Source organism: Bufo bufo, chromosome 6 (genome assembly GCF_905171765.1).
Source record: "Bufo bufo chromosome 6, aBufBuf1.1, whole genome shotgun sequence".
In the NCBI taxonomy this organism is placed as follows: domain Eukaryota; kingdom Metazoa; phylum Chordata; class Amphibia; order Anura; family Bufonidae; genus Bufo; species Bufo bufo.
In genome coordinates this window covers 401,855,913-401,875,984 of record NC_053394.1, presented here as the reverse complement: position 1 = coordinate 401,875,984, position 20,072 = coordinate 401,855,913, and the positions used below count along the sequence as shown (strand labels likewise).

At 44.2% G+C, this 20,072-nt stretch overlaps 1 protein-coding gene across 1 annotated transcript in view; it reads right to left on the bottom strand.

Annotated features, from left to right (window-relative positions):
• The window catches only part of LOC121004474 (zinc finger protein OZF-like), a 543,049-nt gene that overhangs the window by 76,401 nt on the left and 446,576 nt on the right, over window positions 1–20,072 (bottom strand). The window lies entirely within an intron of this gene.

Below are 20,072 nucleotides of genomic sequence, written 5' to 3'. Positions count from 1 at the left end.
CCATCTGTTAGTAACATAGATAAGATGATGTAATGTGACATCAGAATCTCTCACCTCTCCAGTAAGCCGGTAGAGGATCTCTAGGGTGAGATTTATTATACTCTCCGCCATCTTGTCCCTGTCACTATCCATCATTGATGCATCAATCAGGAGAAAGATCTTATATAGAAGATATCCACTGTGCAGATCCTATATTGTAAAATACAATTACTGGAGGTAATAAGAGGAGATATTAGAGGAGATAGTACTTTGAATACATGTTTCCATGTGCTTTCCGCATCCGTATGTCCATTATGCAATAGATAGAGCATGTGCTATACTTTTCTGCAAAGTGCAGACTAATTTAAGTTGAGTCTGCAATAAAATGGCACACAGACTGCATCCGCATTTTGCAGATCCGTAGTTTGCAGATCGCAAAAAACAGAATTAGTACTCACCGGTAATTCTTTTTCCATGAGATCACCACAACGGCAACACAAGGAGATTTACCCCTGACCTCTGTAGGGGCAGGAAGCAGAGAAAGGTTTAAAAAAAAAAAACTCCCACCACCAACACCAGTGATTCCAAAATACAAGAGTAGAAAGGTGGTGGAAAACAAGTGATTTTATAATATCCGGATTTAAACCAAACTGAAGGGAAGGTATTACTCCATAGCAATCCCAAAAAAGCAAGGCAAAGAACGTAATGGGAGGGAATTTATATGCCGTCGTGGTGATCTCATGGAAAAAGAATTACCGGTGAGTACTAATTCCGGTTTTCGATAGCAACACCACAACGGCAACACAAGGAGATATACAAAATATGATCAAGGGGGGGTAACAGCCTGAAGGACTTTTTGTCCAAAAGACATGTCTGATTTTTTTGAAAAGGTCTAGTCTGTAGTGTTTAATGAAAGTATGGAAACTAGACCAAGTAGCGGCTTTACAAATTTCTTCTAGGGAAACACCCGCTCTCTCTGCTTGTGAGGAAGACATCGCTCTGGTAGAGTGAGCCTTCAGATTATCTTGGCAAGAAAGATTCTGAATAGTATAGCCTCAAGATGAATCTATCATTTTTGACTTGCAAATAAGGTTCCCTCATGGCTAACGCTTGTAGTTCGCTAATTCTTCTGGCAGAAGTGATGGCCACTAGGAAAGCAGTCTTGAACGATTTTAGTTTTAAAGAGCAGTCACTCAAAGGTTCGAAGGGGGGGGGGGGCGTGATAATCCTGTGAGAACTATAAGTCCCAGGTAGGAATACGAGTTTTTAACGTTGGACGTATTCTAGTAACCGCTCTCATAAATCTCCTGATCCATTTATGATTTGCTAATTCAGTGTCGTAGAAACAACTTAAAGTGAATATTTGAACTCTGAGGGTAGCAGATCGAAGCCATTTTGTAAGAAATCTAGAATCGATTGTATATTTGGAGCGGATTTATTAGGAGAGGATGATCCCGACCAAGAACAAAATTTCTTCCAGATCTTCATATCACCTTTGGTATTATCGGAAGAGTCGGGAAGGCATAGTACAGCGCTTGGTCCCACGTGATGGAGAAGGCGTCTAGAATCCATGGATTGTCCCTGGTGTCTAGGGAGCAAAATGTTGGAACCTTTGAATTTTCCCGAGAGGCAAACGGGTCCACTTTCGGTATGCCCCATTTGTTTGTTATCATATGGAAGATCTCTTTGTTCAAGGACCATTCCGATTGGTCTATCTTTTTCCTGCTTAAGTAGTCGGCTTCTATATTCAGGACTCCTTTTAGGTGAACCGCTGAAATGGATTTTATATTTATTTCTTTCCAACTGAATATTTTTGAGGATAGTTTTAGTAGACTCATAGTTTTTTTACCTCCTTGATGATTTAGGCATTTTATTGTCGTCATGTTGTCTGATAGTATTTTTAAATGACGGCCCCGGGGTTGTGATTCTGCAATCTTCAGAGTTTCCCATACCGCTCTCAGCTCTCGGTAGTTCGATGACTGACTCCTGATTGAATTGGACCATGGTCCCTGATAATAAACTTTGCCCACCTACGACCCCCAGCCCCACTGGCTTGCATCTGTGGTGATCTGGGTGTGAGGTATCTTCTTCCATGTTACTTCTCTGGTCAAGTTCTCCTGGATTCTCCACCACTGTAGTGAGGATTTTATCTGAGGTATGGTAACCCTGTGATCTAGAAAGAAAACTAGTTTGTTCCATACTCTGAGTATCCACATTTGAAGAGGTCTGAAGTGAATTTGACACCATTGGACTGATGGGATGCAAGAAGTGAGGATGCCTAGAAGACTCATTGAGTCTCTGATGGAATAGGTTCTTTTGGATGAAAATACCTTGATCTTCCATTGGATGTCGGATATCTTGTCCCGAGGTAGACTGGTTAGCTGTTTTTGAGAATCCAGGATAACTCCTAGGAACCTGATCTTGGTCGATGGTACAAGGTTTGATTTTATTCTGTTGACCATCCATCCCAGTCTGTCCAATGTTAGTAGAAACACTTCCAGGTCTTTCTGTAGTTGGGAAGGAGAGTTGTTGGTTATTAAGAAATCGTCCAGATATGGGAAGATTGTTAATCCTTTTTTCCTCAGATATGCTACTACTTCTATTACGTATCAGTTTTGTGAACACCCGAGGAGCCGAGGATATGCCGAAAGGGAGAGAGGTAAATTGGTAGTGGTGAATATCGCCCCTGTGATCCTTTATTGAAAACCTCAGAAATTGCTGACAATTTTGGTGTATTGGGACATGGCAGTAAGCGTCGCTTAAAACCACCATGCACATCACTGACTCTTTCTGTAAGAGGGGAATGATTGAATTTAGTGTCTCTATACGAAACTTTTGATGAGATAAATTTGTTTAGGAGCTTCAGGTTTATAATAGTTCGAAAGGAACCCTCTTTCTTTTTCACCAGAAAAAGAGTCGAGTAGAACCCTTTCCCTCTTTCTGATGGGGGTACCTCTGTTATCACCTGTTTGGATATTAACTCCTGAACACCCTTCCAAATTGGGCTTTGATATGTTGGAGTAGGGAGACTTGAGACTATAAATCTTCTTGGGGGAAAGGCAGAAAATTGGATCCTGTAGCCTGATTTGATCATCTTTAGCGCCCATGGGTTTGAAGACATTTTCTCCCAGAAAGGAAAAAATTCCTTCAATCTTCCCCCCACTCTGGCGTCACTGATTTTTGTTTCCCTTCTGGGATGGGGCGAGGAAACCCCTTCCTTTCCCTCCTTTGGCGTAACTATAACACCCGTTTTCCCTTTACCACTGTAAGGTCTGTTCTGATTAGAGGGGGCACGAAAGGGGTACTTCCTTTTGTAGGCCTTTTCTTCTGGGAAACCCTTCTTTTTATCCGAAGCTTTCTCAACTATTTTATCTAGTTCGGGCCCGAATATATATTCCCCTGAGAAAGGTATAGAACAAAGTCTCAATTTAGAGACCTTGTCTCCCGACCAACATTTTACCCAAAGGGCTCTCCGAGCAGCATTTGAGAGCCCTGCGTCCTTAGCTGCAAACCAAACGGATTCTGCGGAGGCATCAGCAAGAAATGCTGTGGCAGATTTTAAGAGTGGGAGTGCACTTAGAATTTCTTTGTTATCAGAGACGCGATTTTCTAACTCCGAAAGCTATACAAACATGGATCTGGCTACAGAGGTAGCAGCTATGTTAGATTTTAGATTGTACATAGCCGCCTCCCAGGATCTGCGTAATAGACCATCGGCCTTCCTATCCATGGGGTCTCTTAGTTGTGATGCATTTTCAAAGGGTAAAGAGGTCTTTTTATTGACTTTTGCTACCTGAGCATCTATTTTAGGAATCGTATTAAATATTTTGGCTTCCTCTTGATCAAAAAGTAGACGACTCTGATAAGCTCTGGAGATTCCTAGACGCTTTTCCGGATCAGACCATTCATCTAATATCAAACCCTTAATGTTTTCATTAATAGGGAAGACTCTAGTTTTTTTCACTCGCAGTCCACCGAACATTTCTTCCTGAACAGAAGGGGTTGGTTGAATTTCTTCTACTCCCATGGTTGCCCTGACTGCTTTGAGTAACTCTGGCATATCATCTGAAGAGAAATAAATTATTTTTCTACCTTCAGGGATATCACGCTCGGATTGTCTGTCATCTTCCTCCCATACTCTGATTCAGAGGAAAAGGAATCCCCGGTTCTCAGACGATTGTTTGGGGGTTCAATTTGAGGAGGGGTATCTTTGTGTAACCCGGACAAGGAGGCCAAAGAAGATTTAATTTCCTCCTGCATCATGGTTCTAAACTCATCCATTAACTATGGTTGTTCGTCTCGTATAATCCTGGCAATACAATCCCTGCATAGCTTTTTCAAAGCAAGAAATGCATTTTGTGGACTTCTTGGGCTTCATTTGCGATTCTTTAGAAATCTAAGGGCAAAGGAATAAAGCCCCATTAGTAAATAGAGAAGCCCAATGGATCCCTCACATCTGGCCAGAAAACCGGAAAACCACATGGATTAGATTTCCCCCACCGGGGGACTTATGCAAGGCAGTGCGGCAGCTTCTGAGTGCTCTGGTGCGGACATCCTGGAGGGATGGAGGAGGCACAACTCACCACAACCAGGAATGCTGGGGAAAGGAGAAGATTTCAAATTTCCTTCCAGTCCCGCCGAATGTGTGCCGCCTTCGTCACTTCCGGTGATGTCATCTCAGCGCTGGAAGTGACGTAACTTATATATCGCCCGCCGGCATTGGGCGCGCAACCCAGCTGGAACTAATAGAGCCCAGGCGGGAGTCAGCAGCACTGGGAGCAGGTCCCAGATAATACCGGAGCAAGGCCTCCCGATCTACTCCCTGCCCAGCGTCAGTACGGAGACCGCGGGAGGGCAGGGAGTCATCATGTGGATATGGTGTTAAGGTGCGCATCTTCTTCACCTCCCCGGCGCGAGGCACACAAGGGGACCTTTCTCCACCCCTGTCCTCTGTAGGGACAGGAAACACTGGTGTTGGTGGTGGGAGGGGGGTATTTAAACCTTTCTCTGCTTCCTGCCCTTACAGAGGTCAGGGGTCAATCTCCTTGTGTTGCCGTCATGGTGATGCTATGGAAAACAGGAGTTAAAAGCAAATATAGATAGTATGGTAGATATTCAGTAATACAAGGAACTCAAGGTGGAAACATCAGCAATCAACGGAACCTGGTAGTGGTCAATGTGTCTACATCTCAGGACTCCACAATAAAGCCTCATTCACATGTCAATGTTTTGGTCAGTGATTGTGAGCCAAAACCAGGATTGAAGCCTCCACAGACATAAGGTATAAGGGAAGGGTCTGCACCTGTTCTGTGTTTAGAGCTGCACCTGGTTTTGGCTCAAAATCACTAATGAAAATCACTGACCAAAACACTGACATGTGAATGAGGCATAACTCGAGCTGATGGCCCCTTCCTTAACCTGTGCATACAAATTGGTATCAGTTCTGTGACCAATGGTGTCACTGCAGCGATGTGAAAAAACTGAAGGGATCCATGGAAGGATCGGGGCATTTCACACACTTGACTGACAATTTTTTGTTATGCTGGGAAATCCAATCACATAAACTATGGCAAAAATTTAAGCCAGAAAATTAATCCACTGAGGGGGTTTGTCTTTGTGGAAAATGGACGTGACTTCATAGGAAAGGGCACACGGGTTAAGAGGCACGGTTTTGCAACATAGTTTTGGCATTACATTCTATTGCAAAGTAAGCCAATAAATAGGTGGTGTAAGGATTGACTAGACAATCTAAAGCAATGTTCCTCAGGGCCCACCTGCCGTCTTAATAATCCCCTACCTAGACGATCTTTTAATTGTGGGAGAGTGGAGAGAATATCTAGAGAAGAATTTATTTCAGACTTGCCAGACTCTGTATTAAACAGGTTGGGTGATAAACTGGGAGAAATCAAACCCCTGCCCGTAACAGAGTTTAATTTTCCTAGGGGTTTGTCTGGATTCCACCCATCAAAAAAACTTTCTTCCAACCGAAAAGGTGACAGGAGTAATAGGAAAGGTCTCAAACTTCCAAAATCAGTTAGTTTGTACGATCAGAGAAGCTATGAGACTGTTGGGCACACTAACATCATGTATTCCCGCAGTCAAATGGGCCCAATTCCACACTCGGATACTCCAGCAGTGGTTATTGGGATGTTGGGACAGAAATCAGGAATCTATATATCAGATAGTTTAAATTCCTACTTGGGTAAATCATTCCCTACAGTGGTGGATAGATCCAGATCACCTGATGGAAGGAGTTGCCTGGTCTCCCGGTCATCTACAGATTGTCTCAACCGATGCAAGTCTATGGGGATGGGGAGCTTATTGCTCTCATCACTCCTGTCAAGACCAGATGTCCAGGGATCAGATGGATTTCTCTTCAAACCAGAGGGAATTCTCTGCGGTTTGGGAAGCTCTAAAAGTACTATCCCAATATATAGTGGGGAAGGACATACAAGTAAGATCGGACAACATGACGGTAGTAGCCTATCTAAACTATCAAGGAGGAACAAGAAGTGTGGGGCTATGCAAAATAGCGGAAATAATATTCTCCTGGGCAGAGGTTCATCTAAAATCCCTGTCAGCGATACATTTAAAAGGGTCTTCAAACACAAAAGCAGACTTTTTAAGCAGAGTATCACTGAAGTCGACAGAGTGGAGTCTAGAGGAACAGGTTTTCCTACAGATAACCTCCTTAGGGGGGATCCCGCAGGTGGATGTGTTTGCCTCCGCAGTAAACACAAAACTAAAAAAAAAAAATCCCTAAACCCCTTCGGCGGGAACATAGGGGTGGATGCCCTGTCCCAAAAATGGGACTTTCACCTGGCATATGCTTTTCCTCCCTTTCCTCTGATACCCAGGGTACTAAAAAAGATACGTCAGGACAGAGCCCATGTGATATTGATAGCGCCATTATGGCCAAAAAGTCCTGGTTCCCTCTTCTAAAACTCCTGTCAGTACAGAGCCCGTGGATGCTTCCCTGGAAGCAAGATCTATTGTTCCAGGGTCCAGTTCACCAACCCAAAGTAGAAAAATTACATCTGGCTGCCTGGAATCTGAGAGGCTAACTTTAAGAGCTAAAGGCTTATCAGATTCCATAATTAACACCATGGCAGCCAGCAGGAAGGAGATTACCTCCAGGATTTATTTCAGGGTCTGGAAAAGATTCTGCGGCCGGTATTATCGGTCCAAATATTCATCCCAGGAGTTCTCTATTCAAACTACAGTATATTGGGATTTTTACAATCTGGATTTGAGAAAGGGTTGCGCCCAAATACTTTAAGGGTCTACATATCAGCTTTAAGTTCCGTGTTTGATAAAAAGATTGCAGACCATCCTTGGGTCATCCGATATCTGAGAGGAGCAAATAGATTAAGACCCTTTCTAAGACCCGCGGTTCCCCCTTGGGATCTTAATCTAGTCTTGTCTGTGTTAACTTTAGGCCCCTTTGAGCCTCTTTCAGAAGTCCTGTTAAAATATATTACACTGAAAACATTATTCCTAGTGGCAATTACCTCAGCACGTAGGGTAAGTGAAATTCAATCCTTGAAAATTGTGGACCCTTCCTTTACGGTATTCCCTGACAAAGTAGTGTTCAGGTTAGACAATTCCTTCCTACCTAAAGTTGTTAATAATTTCCACAGACAGGAGGAAATTACGGTTCCCTCTTTCTGTTCTAATCAAAAATCGGAAGGGGAAGTTAAATTCCACAAACTGGATGTATGGAGAGCCATCCCGGCTTATCTAGAAGCCACACAACCCTTCAGGAGATCAGACTACCTATTTGTACAGTTCCTAGGGACTTACTGTATAAGGGTCATAAAGCCACAAAAAATTCCTTGTCCAGATGGATAAATATGCCTATATCTGAGTCCTACAATACCCTGGATGAGACCCCACCAGGAAATCTAAAAGCCCATTCTACAAGATCAGTCTCTACATCCTACATCCAAATGCCTCCATAGAACAAATTTGTAGGGCTGCAACATGGTCAAGTCCTCACACATTTACCAGACATTACAGAGTGGATACTACGGCAAAGCAAGAGCTTTCCTTTGGAAGGAAAGTTTTGCAGGCTATTGTCCCTCCCTAAAGGATTAATCTGTTATATCTCATGGTATGTCGTCATGGAGGATGAAAGGCAAAAACCATATTACTTACCAGTAATTTCCTTTTCATGAATCCTCCATAATGGCATGGGTTCCTTCCCCCCCAAAAAAACAAAAACAAAAAAACAACTAATATTTGGTATACAGTACAGACCAAAAGTTTGGACACACCTTCTCATTCGAAGAGTTTTCTTTATTTTCATGACTATGAAGGCATCAAAACTATGAATTAACACATGTGGAATTATATACATAACAAACAAGTGTGAAACAACTGAAAATATGTCATATTCTAGGTTCTTCAAAGTAGCCACCTTTTGCTTTGATTACTGCTTTGCACACTCTTGGCATTCTCTTGATGAGCTTCAAGAGGTAGTCCCCTGAAATGGTCTTCCAACAGTCTTGAAGGAGTTCCCAGAGATGCTTAGCACTTGTTGGCCCTTTTGCCTTCACTCTGCGGTCCAGCTCACCCCAAACATCTCGATTGGGTTCAGGTCCGGTGACTGTGGAGGCCAGGTCATCTGGCGCAGCACCCCATCACTCTCCTTCATGGTCAAATAGCCCTTACTTTCAAAGTTTTCCCAATTTTTCGGCTGACTGACTGACCTTCATTTCTTAAAGTAATGATGGCCACTCGTTTTTCTTTACTTAGCTGCTTTTTTCTTGCCATAATACAAATTCTAACAGTCTATTCAGTAGGACTATCAGATGTGTATCCACCTGACTTCTCCTCAACGCAACTGATGGTCCCAACTTCATTTATAAGGCAAGAAATCCCACTTATTAAACCTGACAGGGCCCACCTGTGAAGTGAAAACCATTTCAGGGGACTACCTCTTGAAGCTCATCAAGAGAATGCCAAGAGTGTGCAAAGCAGTGATCAAAGCAAAAGGTGGCTACTTTGAAGAACCTAGAATATTACATATTTTCAGTTGTTTCACACTTGTTTGTTATGTATATAATTCCACGTGTTAATTCATAGTTTTGATGCCTTCAGTGTGAATCTACAATTTTCATAGTCCTGAAAATAAAGAAAACTCTTTGAATGAGAAGGTGTGTCCAAACTTTTGGTCTGTACTGTATATAGGTGTGGAAAAACATTGGTGTGAGTTAAACATTGTGTGAGTGCCAAAAAAAAGAAGAAAAAAACTCTCTAGGCCGTCAGTTCAGAAAGAGGAGGAGCTGGAGGAGGGTCAAATTTATTCTTCCTGTCGCTACCTGGTTGGAGGCGGGTCATCTCTCATGGTATGCCATCATGGAGGATTCATAAAAAGGAAATTACCAGTAAGTAATATTTTTTTTTGTGGAAACGGAAGTGTGGATGCGGACAGCACATAGTGTGCTGTCCGCATCTTTTCCGTCCCCATTGGAAATTAGTGGGTCCGCACCCGTTTCACAAAATTGCAGACTCATTTTGCGGACGTGTGAATGGAGCCTAAATCCTAATCTTAAAAAAAGGCAGTATGACTCCTTCCTAGTACATGATGGAGGGAAAAGGTCCTTTTGAGAATATAGGAAATTTCAAATTAGTTTTTTAAACAAATAATGTTAAAGGGGTTATCTGATATCGAAAATATCTCCGCCAATGCCCGGGCCCCTTTGTATGGATTATAAGTGCACAGGGCACCAGCGTCGCTCCCGATCCCGGCATGGGCGCCACTGCATCTCCCCATCACTCGGATCAAAATATCTGGCAACAGGGAGAGCAGGCAATAGCAGGCCGCGACTGGAACGAGCCCCCTTGGGTCTGGTCACCGTTGCGGCCCGCTACTGGCTGCTCCCCCGTCACTGGATGTTTTGATCCGAACGACATGGAGATGCAGCAGCAGCCAAACAGAGATCCGCAGCGACGGGGGTGCCACTGAGCAGGTAAGTATAATCTATACAAGGAAAGTACAGAGACCACATGACTAGATGTTTCTGCAAAGAGCTTTACCATGAATATCACAGGACCGGACATTTTCTTATTGTTTATTGTAAAGATTTTTCAGAAATAAAAATAAACATAAAAGAGGCTTATTCTACAATAGTCACCTATATAAGTTTATTGTATACTATAACACTGTATCCATGTAGAAGATGTGTTACTGGACATTACTGACCAGGTCCTAATAGACGAGGGGATTTAGCCAAGTGATTGAGAAGCGACTAAATCCTAACAGAGTTCAATAACCAGATCAACCAAGCAGAAGAAGAGGTCCCTACAAATGATGGGAAATAGACAGCTCCTCTACAGTCGGCTATCTCCTATCACTGGTGAGGACCAGGTCCTTACGGAGTATAGTATTTAGTCACAACCATTCCACCATATCTAGGTGCAGGCTCCACTCCAAGCCCCAAAATCACAACTGAATGCTGCACCTACCTCACAGTCACATGACCTGAACCTCAGGGGAGCCCATACATTCTAGGCATTACCCCAATTAAAATCATTAACCAAATACTGACTGTGTGAACGAGGCCTAATCCTGACAGACAGGGAAGGTAAATGTACACATACCTCCACCAGAGCTGGAAAAGAGTAGTGGGCTAAAGGACCTGCGGTGATGTCATGACCATGTGATCCTGTGTGGGAGGAGTCAGGCTAAAGACTGTGTTGCTGGGGAAGGTAAAGGACCTGTGATGACGTCATGACCATGTGATCCTGTGTGGGAGGAGTCAGGCTGAAGACTGTGTTGCTGGGGGAGGTAAAGGACCTGTGATGACGTCATGACCATGTGATCCTGTGTGGGAGGAGTTAGAGGGTCACATGACCAGGTGGTGCCTTAATATGCTCAGTGAACTGGGTGTATGTAGCAGTGCTGTCCCTGTTGTGTGAAGTGAATGTAGTTGTGTTGTATGTGTGTGATGTACATGTAATACAGCTGTGTCTTTTTAGTGTGCATTTAGCAGAACACGGTAATGTTCTTGTATCAGGGCTATATGTGTGCAATGTGTATACAGCCATGTAATCCAGTCCTGGGATGTGTGTGTAGCAGAGCTGTGTGTGCTCATCTGCTATTCATTCTCCAGGAGATATATCGTACATCATAACTCCGGGGTTTATGGCCCTTTTGTCTCCCGCTTATATCCCGGATTACACATCGGCGGATGCGCAGTAGACTTGTTTTCATCCTGGGAGAGACTCTGTGTTCTGGCGATGTGACCATCAACTCCAGCGAGTTCCCAAATCCACGCATGCGCTGATTACCGGCACAACACGTGAAGCTCCGGGGTACAGTAAGTGACCAACGCCGATCCAGCCTAATCCTTTATCCTAAGGGACACCAGTGATTCACCATGACATAGGCATCAAGTGTGGGACCTGATAAAAGGTGTCTATTTGGACTGGAGCCAGATCAGCTGAAGGTGTCGTTAGGACAAGTTACTCAAGTACACGGACTGACAAAATAATACCGACCTAAGAAGCATTTGTTGGAATGAAGCTTTCTCTGCGTGAAGGTAATGATGATACATGGAAGTGATTCCAATATTAGAGCGAGAGGAGAAGTACGTCACACAGGAGGGGAGCAGGTCACCGCTGTGGCCTCTGATTGGCTGCAGCAGTCAGATGTCCCCTCGTTGGAGGATGTTGATGTCAGCACAGAGGAACCGAACAGACCGAATCCAGCAGTGGAGACCAGGAGGGTATCATCACCACCGCTCGTTGGCCATGTCTGGGGGTCTGATTTAGTCTCACATAACCCCTTTACTGTAATTTTCTGTTTTATGACTGATTAGAAGCCATAACAATTATGCTGAAGATGAAATCTTTGACTGCTGACGATACTTGATGTGTTTTATCCTGTGCTCCTCCATCCAGGCGCTCAACAAAGTCCACCGCTCCCTCCAGCCACCAGTCTTTCATCCCTTTGGCATTACAGATTTGTCTCTCTCCTGGATCTCCTCATGCCTCACCAACTGAACACTTAATGTCCCCCACTCACAAACCACCTTGTTGGTGTCCTTCAAGGCTCCTACTCTTCTCCATCAAAACCTTCCACCTAGGACAGCTCGGAGAATCCCATGGCTTTCGGTAGGACTTTTGCTCGGATAACACTCAAATTCACCTCTTTGGCCCAAATGTAACCTCTCCAAAATCTCAAAGTATCTATCATATGTTTTCCCATTAGGACTAGTGATGAGGCCATGGAGTCTCAGTGACAGATGAATGTCATTCTACGGTTCTTCTAGATCAGGGATGCTCAACCTGCATCCCTCCAGCTGTTGTAAAATTACAACTCCCATCATGCCTGGGCAGCCTACAGCTATCAGCCTACAGCAGTGCATGGTGGGAGTTGTAGTTTTACAACAGCTGGAGGACTGCAAGTTGAGCATCCCTGTTCTAGATACTTGATGCTCTTTCAGCTTCTTAAAGGGAACCTGTCACCAGTTTTATGGTGTCCTAACTAAGGGCAACATAAATAAGTGACTGATTCTCTTAGCACAATGCTGGGTCACTTTCTTTAATTGTCCCAGTCAATCTGCCAACATCCTGTATTGAAAAGCTCCAGCTGATAATGAGGAGTCCTGAATATTCATGAGCTCCTGACTCTCCCCGCCCACCTGCTGCTGAATGACAGTTTGTTTCCATATGAACCAGCAGCAGGTGAGCAGGGGAGTGGCTATAGCTCTGAATTAAATATACGCTGGACTCAATGACATCACGCTGGACTCAAATCAGCTCATTAGCATGCGGCATCTTTGTGTGTATATTATGAGGTAACCATCTGTCACACCAGTAAGTGAATACATCTAAGGCACTTTTTAGTAGTTAATGATTGTATATAATTAGTTAGAATATAATCAAATATCCACATGACAGGTTCCCTTTAACTTTATGGAGACAAACACTTAATGACAATGAGATCAGAGGACCATGGATCAAAGGATAAGATTAGAATTGAGCAAAGTTCTCTAAAATTAGATTCGGCTGCAATGACATTGAACAGCAATCGCGCCGCCCCCGTCATTGAACCCCTCAGATGCCGAGTTCATCGCTGATCGCGGTATCTAAAATCCAGATTAAAGCATTTTAGTGTTTGCAAATAAAAAAAAATTAAATCCTACTTACCTCATCCATTTCAACGTGAAGAGGCAGACGCAGCCATCCTGCTTGAAGATCCAGTGCAAAATCTTCATGCTGGATCAGCACGAGCTTTTGCGCGGGATCTTCAAGCAAGATGTCCACGGCCACCTCTTCGCAATCAAATTGATGATGTAAGTATGATTTATTAATTTTTTTACCACCATTTCAGGAAAAATGTATTAGTTACCACAAACCACTAAGAAATTCGGCTTTGCAGCAAATAAAACTTTTCCTGAAATTCGTATCGAAGTCAACTTCGATTCGCTCAACGCTAATCTTCACCACCATCAGCTTTACCATACTGCACCTCTGTGTTCTGCCTCCTATATTATTTCCCATTACCTGCCTTGCTGCTCTGTCTCTAATCAACACATAAGAACTTTACCAAGAAGATATATATATATTTTTTTAAAGAATTATTATTATTTTTTTTTCAAAGAAAAGACATATACAAAGTAAAATTCAAAGCAATGCATGTCTGTTACAAATCATTTTCATAAAACATACATTGATGTCTAGTTAGACAGTAAAGATTCAAAACAATTTGACCCTCAAAGTCAATTATTCTCAAAACCCTTATTTTAAGAGCCCTCCCCCCTCCCAGATCTGAGAAGACCTAAACCCCCTCCCCCCCTCCTCCCAACCCTAAACCAAACTAACTTTCGTCCTGCCAGAACAATTACCATACCTCTTGACGGACATGGGCTAAAGGTATTATGTCGATATACGATTAACGTCTCGAACAGTCATAATAAACATGTCAATGCGCCAAGCGACCTAACGTCCCTTTCAGCTGCTCCTCTAGGTACCACTTCGTTAGTGTAAAAGGTTTCATAATACTCTCAATTTCGGAATGAGAGAAGAACTGTGTCAGGAAGCCTCTCCATCTCTTGAGAAATTTGCCTCCCTTCCCTTCCTTATGTTTTATTACATCTCCTCGCTCCAAGGTCAGTAACTCTTTGAGACAGACTAAAATGTCATCTCTAGAGGGGACTGAAGGCTGAAGCCAGTGTTGTAGTATGCTCCTTTTGGCTACCATACAAAGTGCATGGAAGAGGGTCGGCAGTCTATGTTCCATAGGGACCCCATCCTTCAGTTCCTCCCAGTAATGAAACAAGAAGATCATAGGGCTCAACGGGACCGTCAGATTCCAACTATCCTTTGATATCTGGGCTACCTGGATGCATAGGCTTTGTATTTGAGGGCAGGACCATAGACCATGAAATAGGTCGGTGTGCATTGTCTTACATTTTGGGCAACTATTGATCCTGTCCGACCTATTGGGAGCTGCCGGGAGATTGAAAGCATAGATGGCATTATGCATTAGCCTAAAATGTGTGTCCCTCCAGGTTTCATTTATGACTGAGTTCCTCAAAGCCCACCACCCTTTTAAGATCTTCTCCCCTGCCTCATCATCCTCTAAGATACGGGTCCATGGGCGAAAAGCTAGGTGTGGTAGACCGTCCCCCAAAGTCTCCCGTAACTGGGAGTATAATAGAGATATGGACTGTGGGCCTGTACCCTTCAATACTATCTTATCAAATTCATTTTTCGTTATTTCCTTTGAAACATCTCTCAACCTATCAGTTAGGAATTTACTGACTTGGGCATATTGAATTGTTTGAAAAGGACTCAGGTGAAAAACGTCCCTAACTTCCTGACATGATAGCCATCTATTCTCGGTCTTATGCAACAACTGCTGGGCCGTTAGTATTCCCTTCTGTTTCCATTCCTTAAACAGGGCATTACTCCTACCCTGCTCGAATTCCGGATGTCCCCACAAAGGCAGAAATTTCGAAACCGTCTGACAAAGTCGTAAATTCTTCCTAATAATTCGCCAAGCTGCCCAAGTGTGACGGAATATAGTCGAATTCCGCAAGTGCATGGGGAGGGCTCTCAAGGCCGTGTGTAACAGGGTGCAAGGATCCCAAGGTGCGCAAAGTTCCTTCTCTAAAGCATAGTCAGAGTGAAAATTTGTGTGATGCAGCCAGTCAATAATATGTCTGAGAAGACACGCATGGTTATATATTCTGATGTCAGGCATATTCATTCCCCCTTTAATTTTAAGGGCCATCAGCTTCCTCAGACTTATTCTTGGTCTCTTTCCCTTCCAGATAAAACATGCTAACTCACCATGAAGTCTGCTGACGTCCACATGTTTAATCAGCAAAGGCAACGTTTGGAGAGGATAAAGAAGTCTGGAGAAGCTGATCATTTTGACTAAATGAATTCTGCCTAGTAGGGGTAGGGGTAGATTCTGCCATTTACGCAACTCACTAGTCACCTTGTTTAGAAGAGGGGTATAGTTTAAACCATACAGGGATTCTGCTCTGGGACCTATCTTCATTCCTAAATATGTAATGTGGTCTTTAGCCACCGGTATTCCACCTATATCACTCCTCGAGTTCAATCTTGTCCCCCCCCCCCCTCCCCAGCTGTAAGAGAGCACACTTGGATGTATTTATCTTAAAACCTGAAAACTGACCAAAGTCTGCTATGCTGTTCAATACCGCTTGTAGGTCTGAAATAGGGTTTTCCATAAATAAGAGTATGTCATCAGCGAAAAGAATAGCTTTCAGTTCAGAATTCCTTATTCTAATACCCTCAAAAATCCCATCCGAGTTTAGGAGACGAACCAGTGGCTCCACAGCCAGGTCGAACAGCAAAGGGGATAAGGGACAACCCTGCCTGATTCCCCTATGTAAGCTAAAAGGTTCCCCTATGTAAGCTAAAAGGGTCAGAAAGAAAGCCCTGCATGCCTATCCTGGCCATAGGAGTTGTGTATAGCTGAGAAAGGTACTCCCTGAAAGAGCCCCTTACCCCAAATTTGTCCAACACCCTCCATAGCCACTCCCAGTGTATTTTATCAAAAGCTTTCTCAGCGTCCAGGGTGACTATGGAGGGTGCCGATCCATCTCCCTTTCTTCGGCCCACCTCGTCTAAGACCGCCAAGACTCGGCGTATGTTGGTGACCGCTGATCGATTTCTTATGAAACCAACCTGTAGTGGGCTGATCAGACCCAGGAGGATGCGTGCTAATCTGTTGGCCATAAGCTTCGAAAGGATTTTAGCATCCTGATTAATGAGAGATATCGGTCTGTACGACGCGGGGTCCTCTGCTGGTTTACCCTCCTTAGGGAGCATGCGTATATGCGCCATGTTCATTTGAGCGGATAGCCTTCCCCCCTGTAGGAGGACATTTCCCAACCTAGATAGTACCGGTGATATTTGTACTTTCAGGGCTTTATAGAAGTCACCCGAATAACCGTCAGGTCCTGGTGCCTTATTCCCAGGTAATTGTGATATCGTATTCAGTATTTCCTCCTCCGTAATGGGCATATTAAGCTGGGCCAGATCCTCCTGTGTGACTTTTGGGAGATTTAAGCCATCTAATAAACTGGTATCTGTCACTACACTATCAGGTGGTCTACTATATAGGTCAGAGTAGTAACTTCTAAAGATTTTCAAGATGTCGGGGGGTTGGGACCTCAAATTTCCTACAGAATCTCATAGATGGGTGATTGGGGTTGTTTGTCTACGCTCCTTAGCCAAATTGGCCAGTAGTCTACCAGCCTTGTTTCCAAACTTGTGTAACTCCAATTGGCTTTATGAAAACTCTCCTTTCTCGTTGCCCAGAGCTCAAAATCCCTTCTAGCTGCAATCCATTTGTCTTTGTTCTCTATCGTTGGAGATTGCACAAAAGCCCTGTAGCAACTCTGGACTTCTTGACTACTCTTAATGAATTGTGTCTTTGTAGCTCTCTTGAGACCTGGTATATATGCTATCAATCTGCCTCTTAGAACAGACTTGCCTGCTTCCCAAAAAAGTAGAGGGTCAGATTCATGCTCCTGGTTGAGAGTGCTGTATTCCAGCCCCCAGCCCCGTAGTAATTCTACAAAAGTCTCGTCATCTGCTAGAAAAGACGGGAATTTCCAGATACATTCTGCCCCTCTCGGTTCCACATCCGCCAATGTCAAAACCACTGGCGAATGGTCCGAGATCACCAAATTTTCAATAACTACATCACTAACTCTGGAAAGAAGTTCTGGTTTAGCAAACCAGTAGTCTATGCGAGACCATGAATTTTGTGCATGGGAGAAATGGGTGAAATCTCGTTCATCAGGATGTGAGATCCGCCAGGCATCCACCACAGCAATGTCCTCAGTAAGAGAAGACAAAACCCCACTTCTCCCATGGACTTTCTTTCTCACCAGATCTGACTGCTTACGGTCCTCGCTTTTCACCATTGTGGCATTGAAATCCCCTCCCACCAGTATGTTACCCACGGGGTCTGCCAAAATCTTGTCTCTTAGGGAGGCAAAAAAACGACCTTGCATTACGTTGGGGGCATATATATTATACATGTTGAGATTCCTGCTCCCATCTTTCATTGTTAGTACTAACACCCTGCCCTCATCATCTGCAGCATATCCTTGGATCCTATGCACTAAATTCTTATGTACCAGAGTGATTACACCCGCTTTGCCCTGCAGTGCTGGAGACCCATAGACCTTTCCTACCCATAGCCTTGACATTCTCATAAAATCAGGAAACGCAATATCTGCCCCCAAGCGCTTCAAATGGCGCAGCACCATTATGCGTTTCTGCGGGGAGCGCAGGCCCTTGACGTTCCAAGTTATAATCTTAATCATTACCCCACATTTTTAGTAGGTTCTTCCCCCCGCTGTCACATGTATAAGCCTTGAAGATTGGCAGGACAATTCTAACATAACTGAAGCATGAAAAAAGAACATATAAAAACATCCCTGAGTAGCCTGTGAAGGCAAGTGAACAAAACATCACATCTTGGGCTTCACTTTTTTCTGGTACCATATTACATTACCACAGACTTCCCCCTGGTTAGCTTACATCGGAGGATTAAAACTACCAGATCAAACAGCCCCCTCATTAATTTCTTTCTCCCCCCTTTACGGAGGTGTTCATGTATGATGCATAGCGACCATCACTTTCGCTGCTTCCGCTGGTTGCTAGACGAAAAATGCAGGACCTCTTCCTTCCATTGCGACTTGTCATGAGAAGTCCCTTGTGAACCAAATTGTGAACTATGTGATCCTTTTCTACCCTTTTCCGCCTGATCCTCGGGGTCGGAGATATAGGGGCCTTGTGAAAAAAAAAGCTGTAGCATCCGAGGCGTTATTAAAGTTCCTATAGACTCCGTCTGCGCACTTCACTTTTAAAACTGCTGGATATAGCAATTGGAAACTGATTTTCCTCTGGAACAATGACGTGCATATTTCACTGAAACCTCTCCTTTTCTTTGTGATCACTGCCGAGTAATCATTGAAAAGCATGATTTTTTGCCCCCTATAGGTCAGAGGTTCTTTTCGCGCCCTAAAAGCACGTATAATGTCCTCCTTGTCAGAGAAATCGAGGTACTTCATTATGACCTGTCTACCCCTCTGCGGACGATTAGATACCTCCTTGGATCCCCCAGGAGGGCTCTGTAATATGCGCTCTTTCCACTTTGCGGGGAATCGACAGTCCCAGCGCTCTGGGGAGTTCTGACTCGCATATATGTTTAAGTTCTGAGCCCGGTATTTCCTCTGGGAAACACCACTAACCTGAGGTTACTGCAGCGTGAGCGGTTTTCAAGGTCATCTACCTTATCTTTTAACTCATTCACCGTCTGCAGCAGCGTTTTCATTCGCGATTGCGTACCTTGCAAATCTTCTTCCACGCAGGACGTCCTCTGTTCAAGTTCATCTATGCGGTACCCCTGCTGGCTGTAGGCTTCCTGCAGCTCTGTAAGGGATTCCTGTATCGTCGCTGCTAGCGTAGATTTGAGATCAGGTGCCAGGTGGGCAGCAACCTCTATTGCCAGCCTCTTGAGATCCGCAGCTGGTAGCGGGGTATGTTGGAACAAGTCCTCCTGTGAGCATAATAGAGGCTGATTCAATTCAACAGCCCGCGGCGTGGCCTCAATCTCGGCCGCCATCTTGGCCTATTTGTGCAGCCGATCCGGCCGCGGCTCATCTCCGTCCTCCGGCTTCTTCCCGCTACGTAGCAGGTACCTCTCCATACAAGGTATACTGTTAATTGAGCCCGTAGGCGGCGATCGGAGGGTAAAGTTATCCGGGAAGGTGGCGGAGCTCCGCTAAGCGCGTCTCCTCATAACAGCCGTAACCAGAAGCCCCTCCCAAGAAGAATTTCTCTCAGGAGTTTCACATTCCTGTGGATGATTTCCAAAAGGCATCTTTCATCGAGATTCAGACCACGAGTCCCAGTTGCTGCCTGATCTCTCCACATCTTCTTCTCCTCCAGAACAGAAGATTAAAAAGCAACTAACAACAGCGTCTTTCCCTTAACGAGGCTTATCCGGCCGGTTCAGGCATCACTAACGTCCACTCACAAGCTTTCCACTTTGTATAGAGTCATAGAAAAGTGTCTATCATCCAGCCTGAGCCCCTGTGATAAAAGCAGTGCAGGTCCAGACCACTGATCTAACTTTACACCATCTTTAGGATTTATCCTGCAGCAGGACAGCAGAACAACCCCAAATATCCAGCCAAGAACTATCTTCAGTGTAAAGAAAAAACAAGGAGTCCTGGGAGTGCAGATATGGTCCCATCCAGTCTGACTGGGATTACATGAAGAGACAGAAGGATTTGAGCAGGCCTATATCCACAGAAGATCTGTGGTTAGTTCTCCAAGATGTGTGGAACGACCTGCGTGATGAGTTCCTTCAAATCCTGTGCAGGTTTATATAGAAGAACTGATGCTGACGGCAAAGGGCGGTCACACTGGATGCTGATGTGATTTACATTTCTCTTCATTCACTTTATTTTTATCAATTAACAAAATGCAAATTATTCAAGAAATTTTCTAAGACTTTTTAACTGATGACCTGTCCTCTAGACCGGGGACCACCGCCGATCAGCTGTTTGAGAAGGCACCTGCAC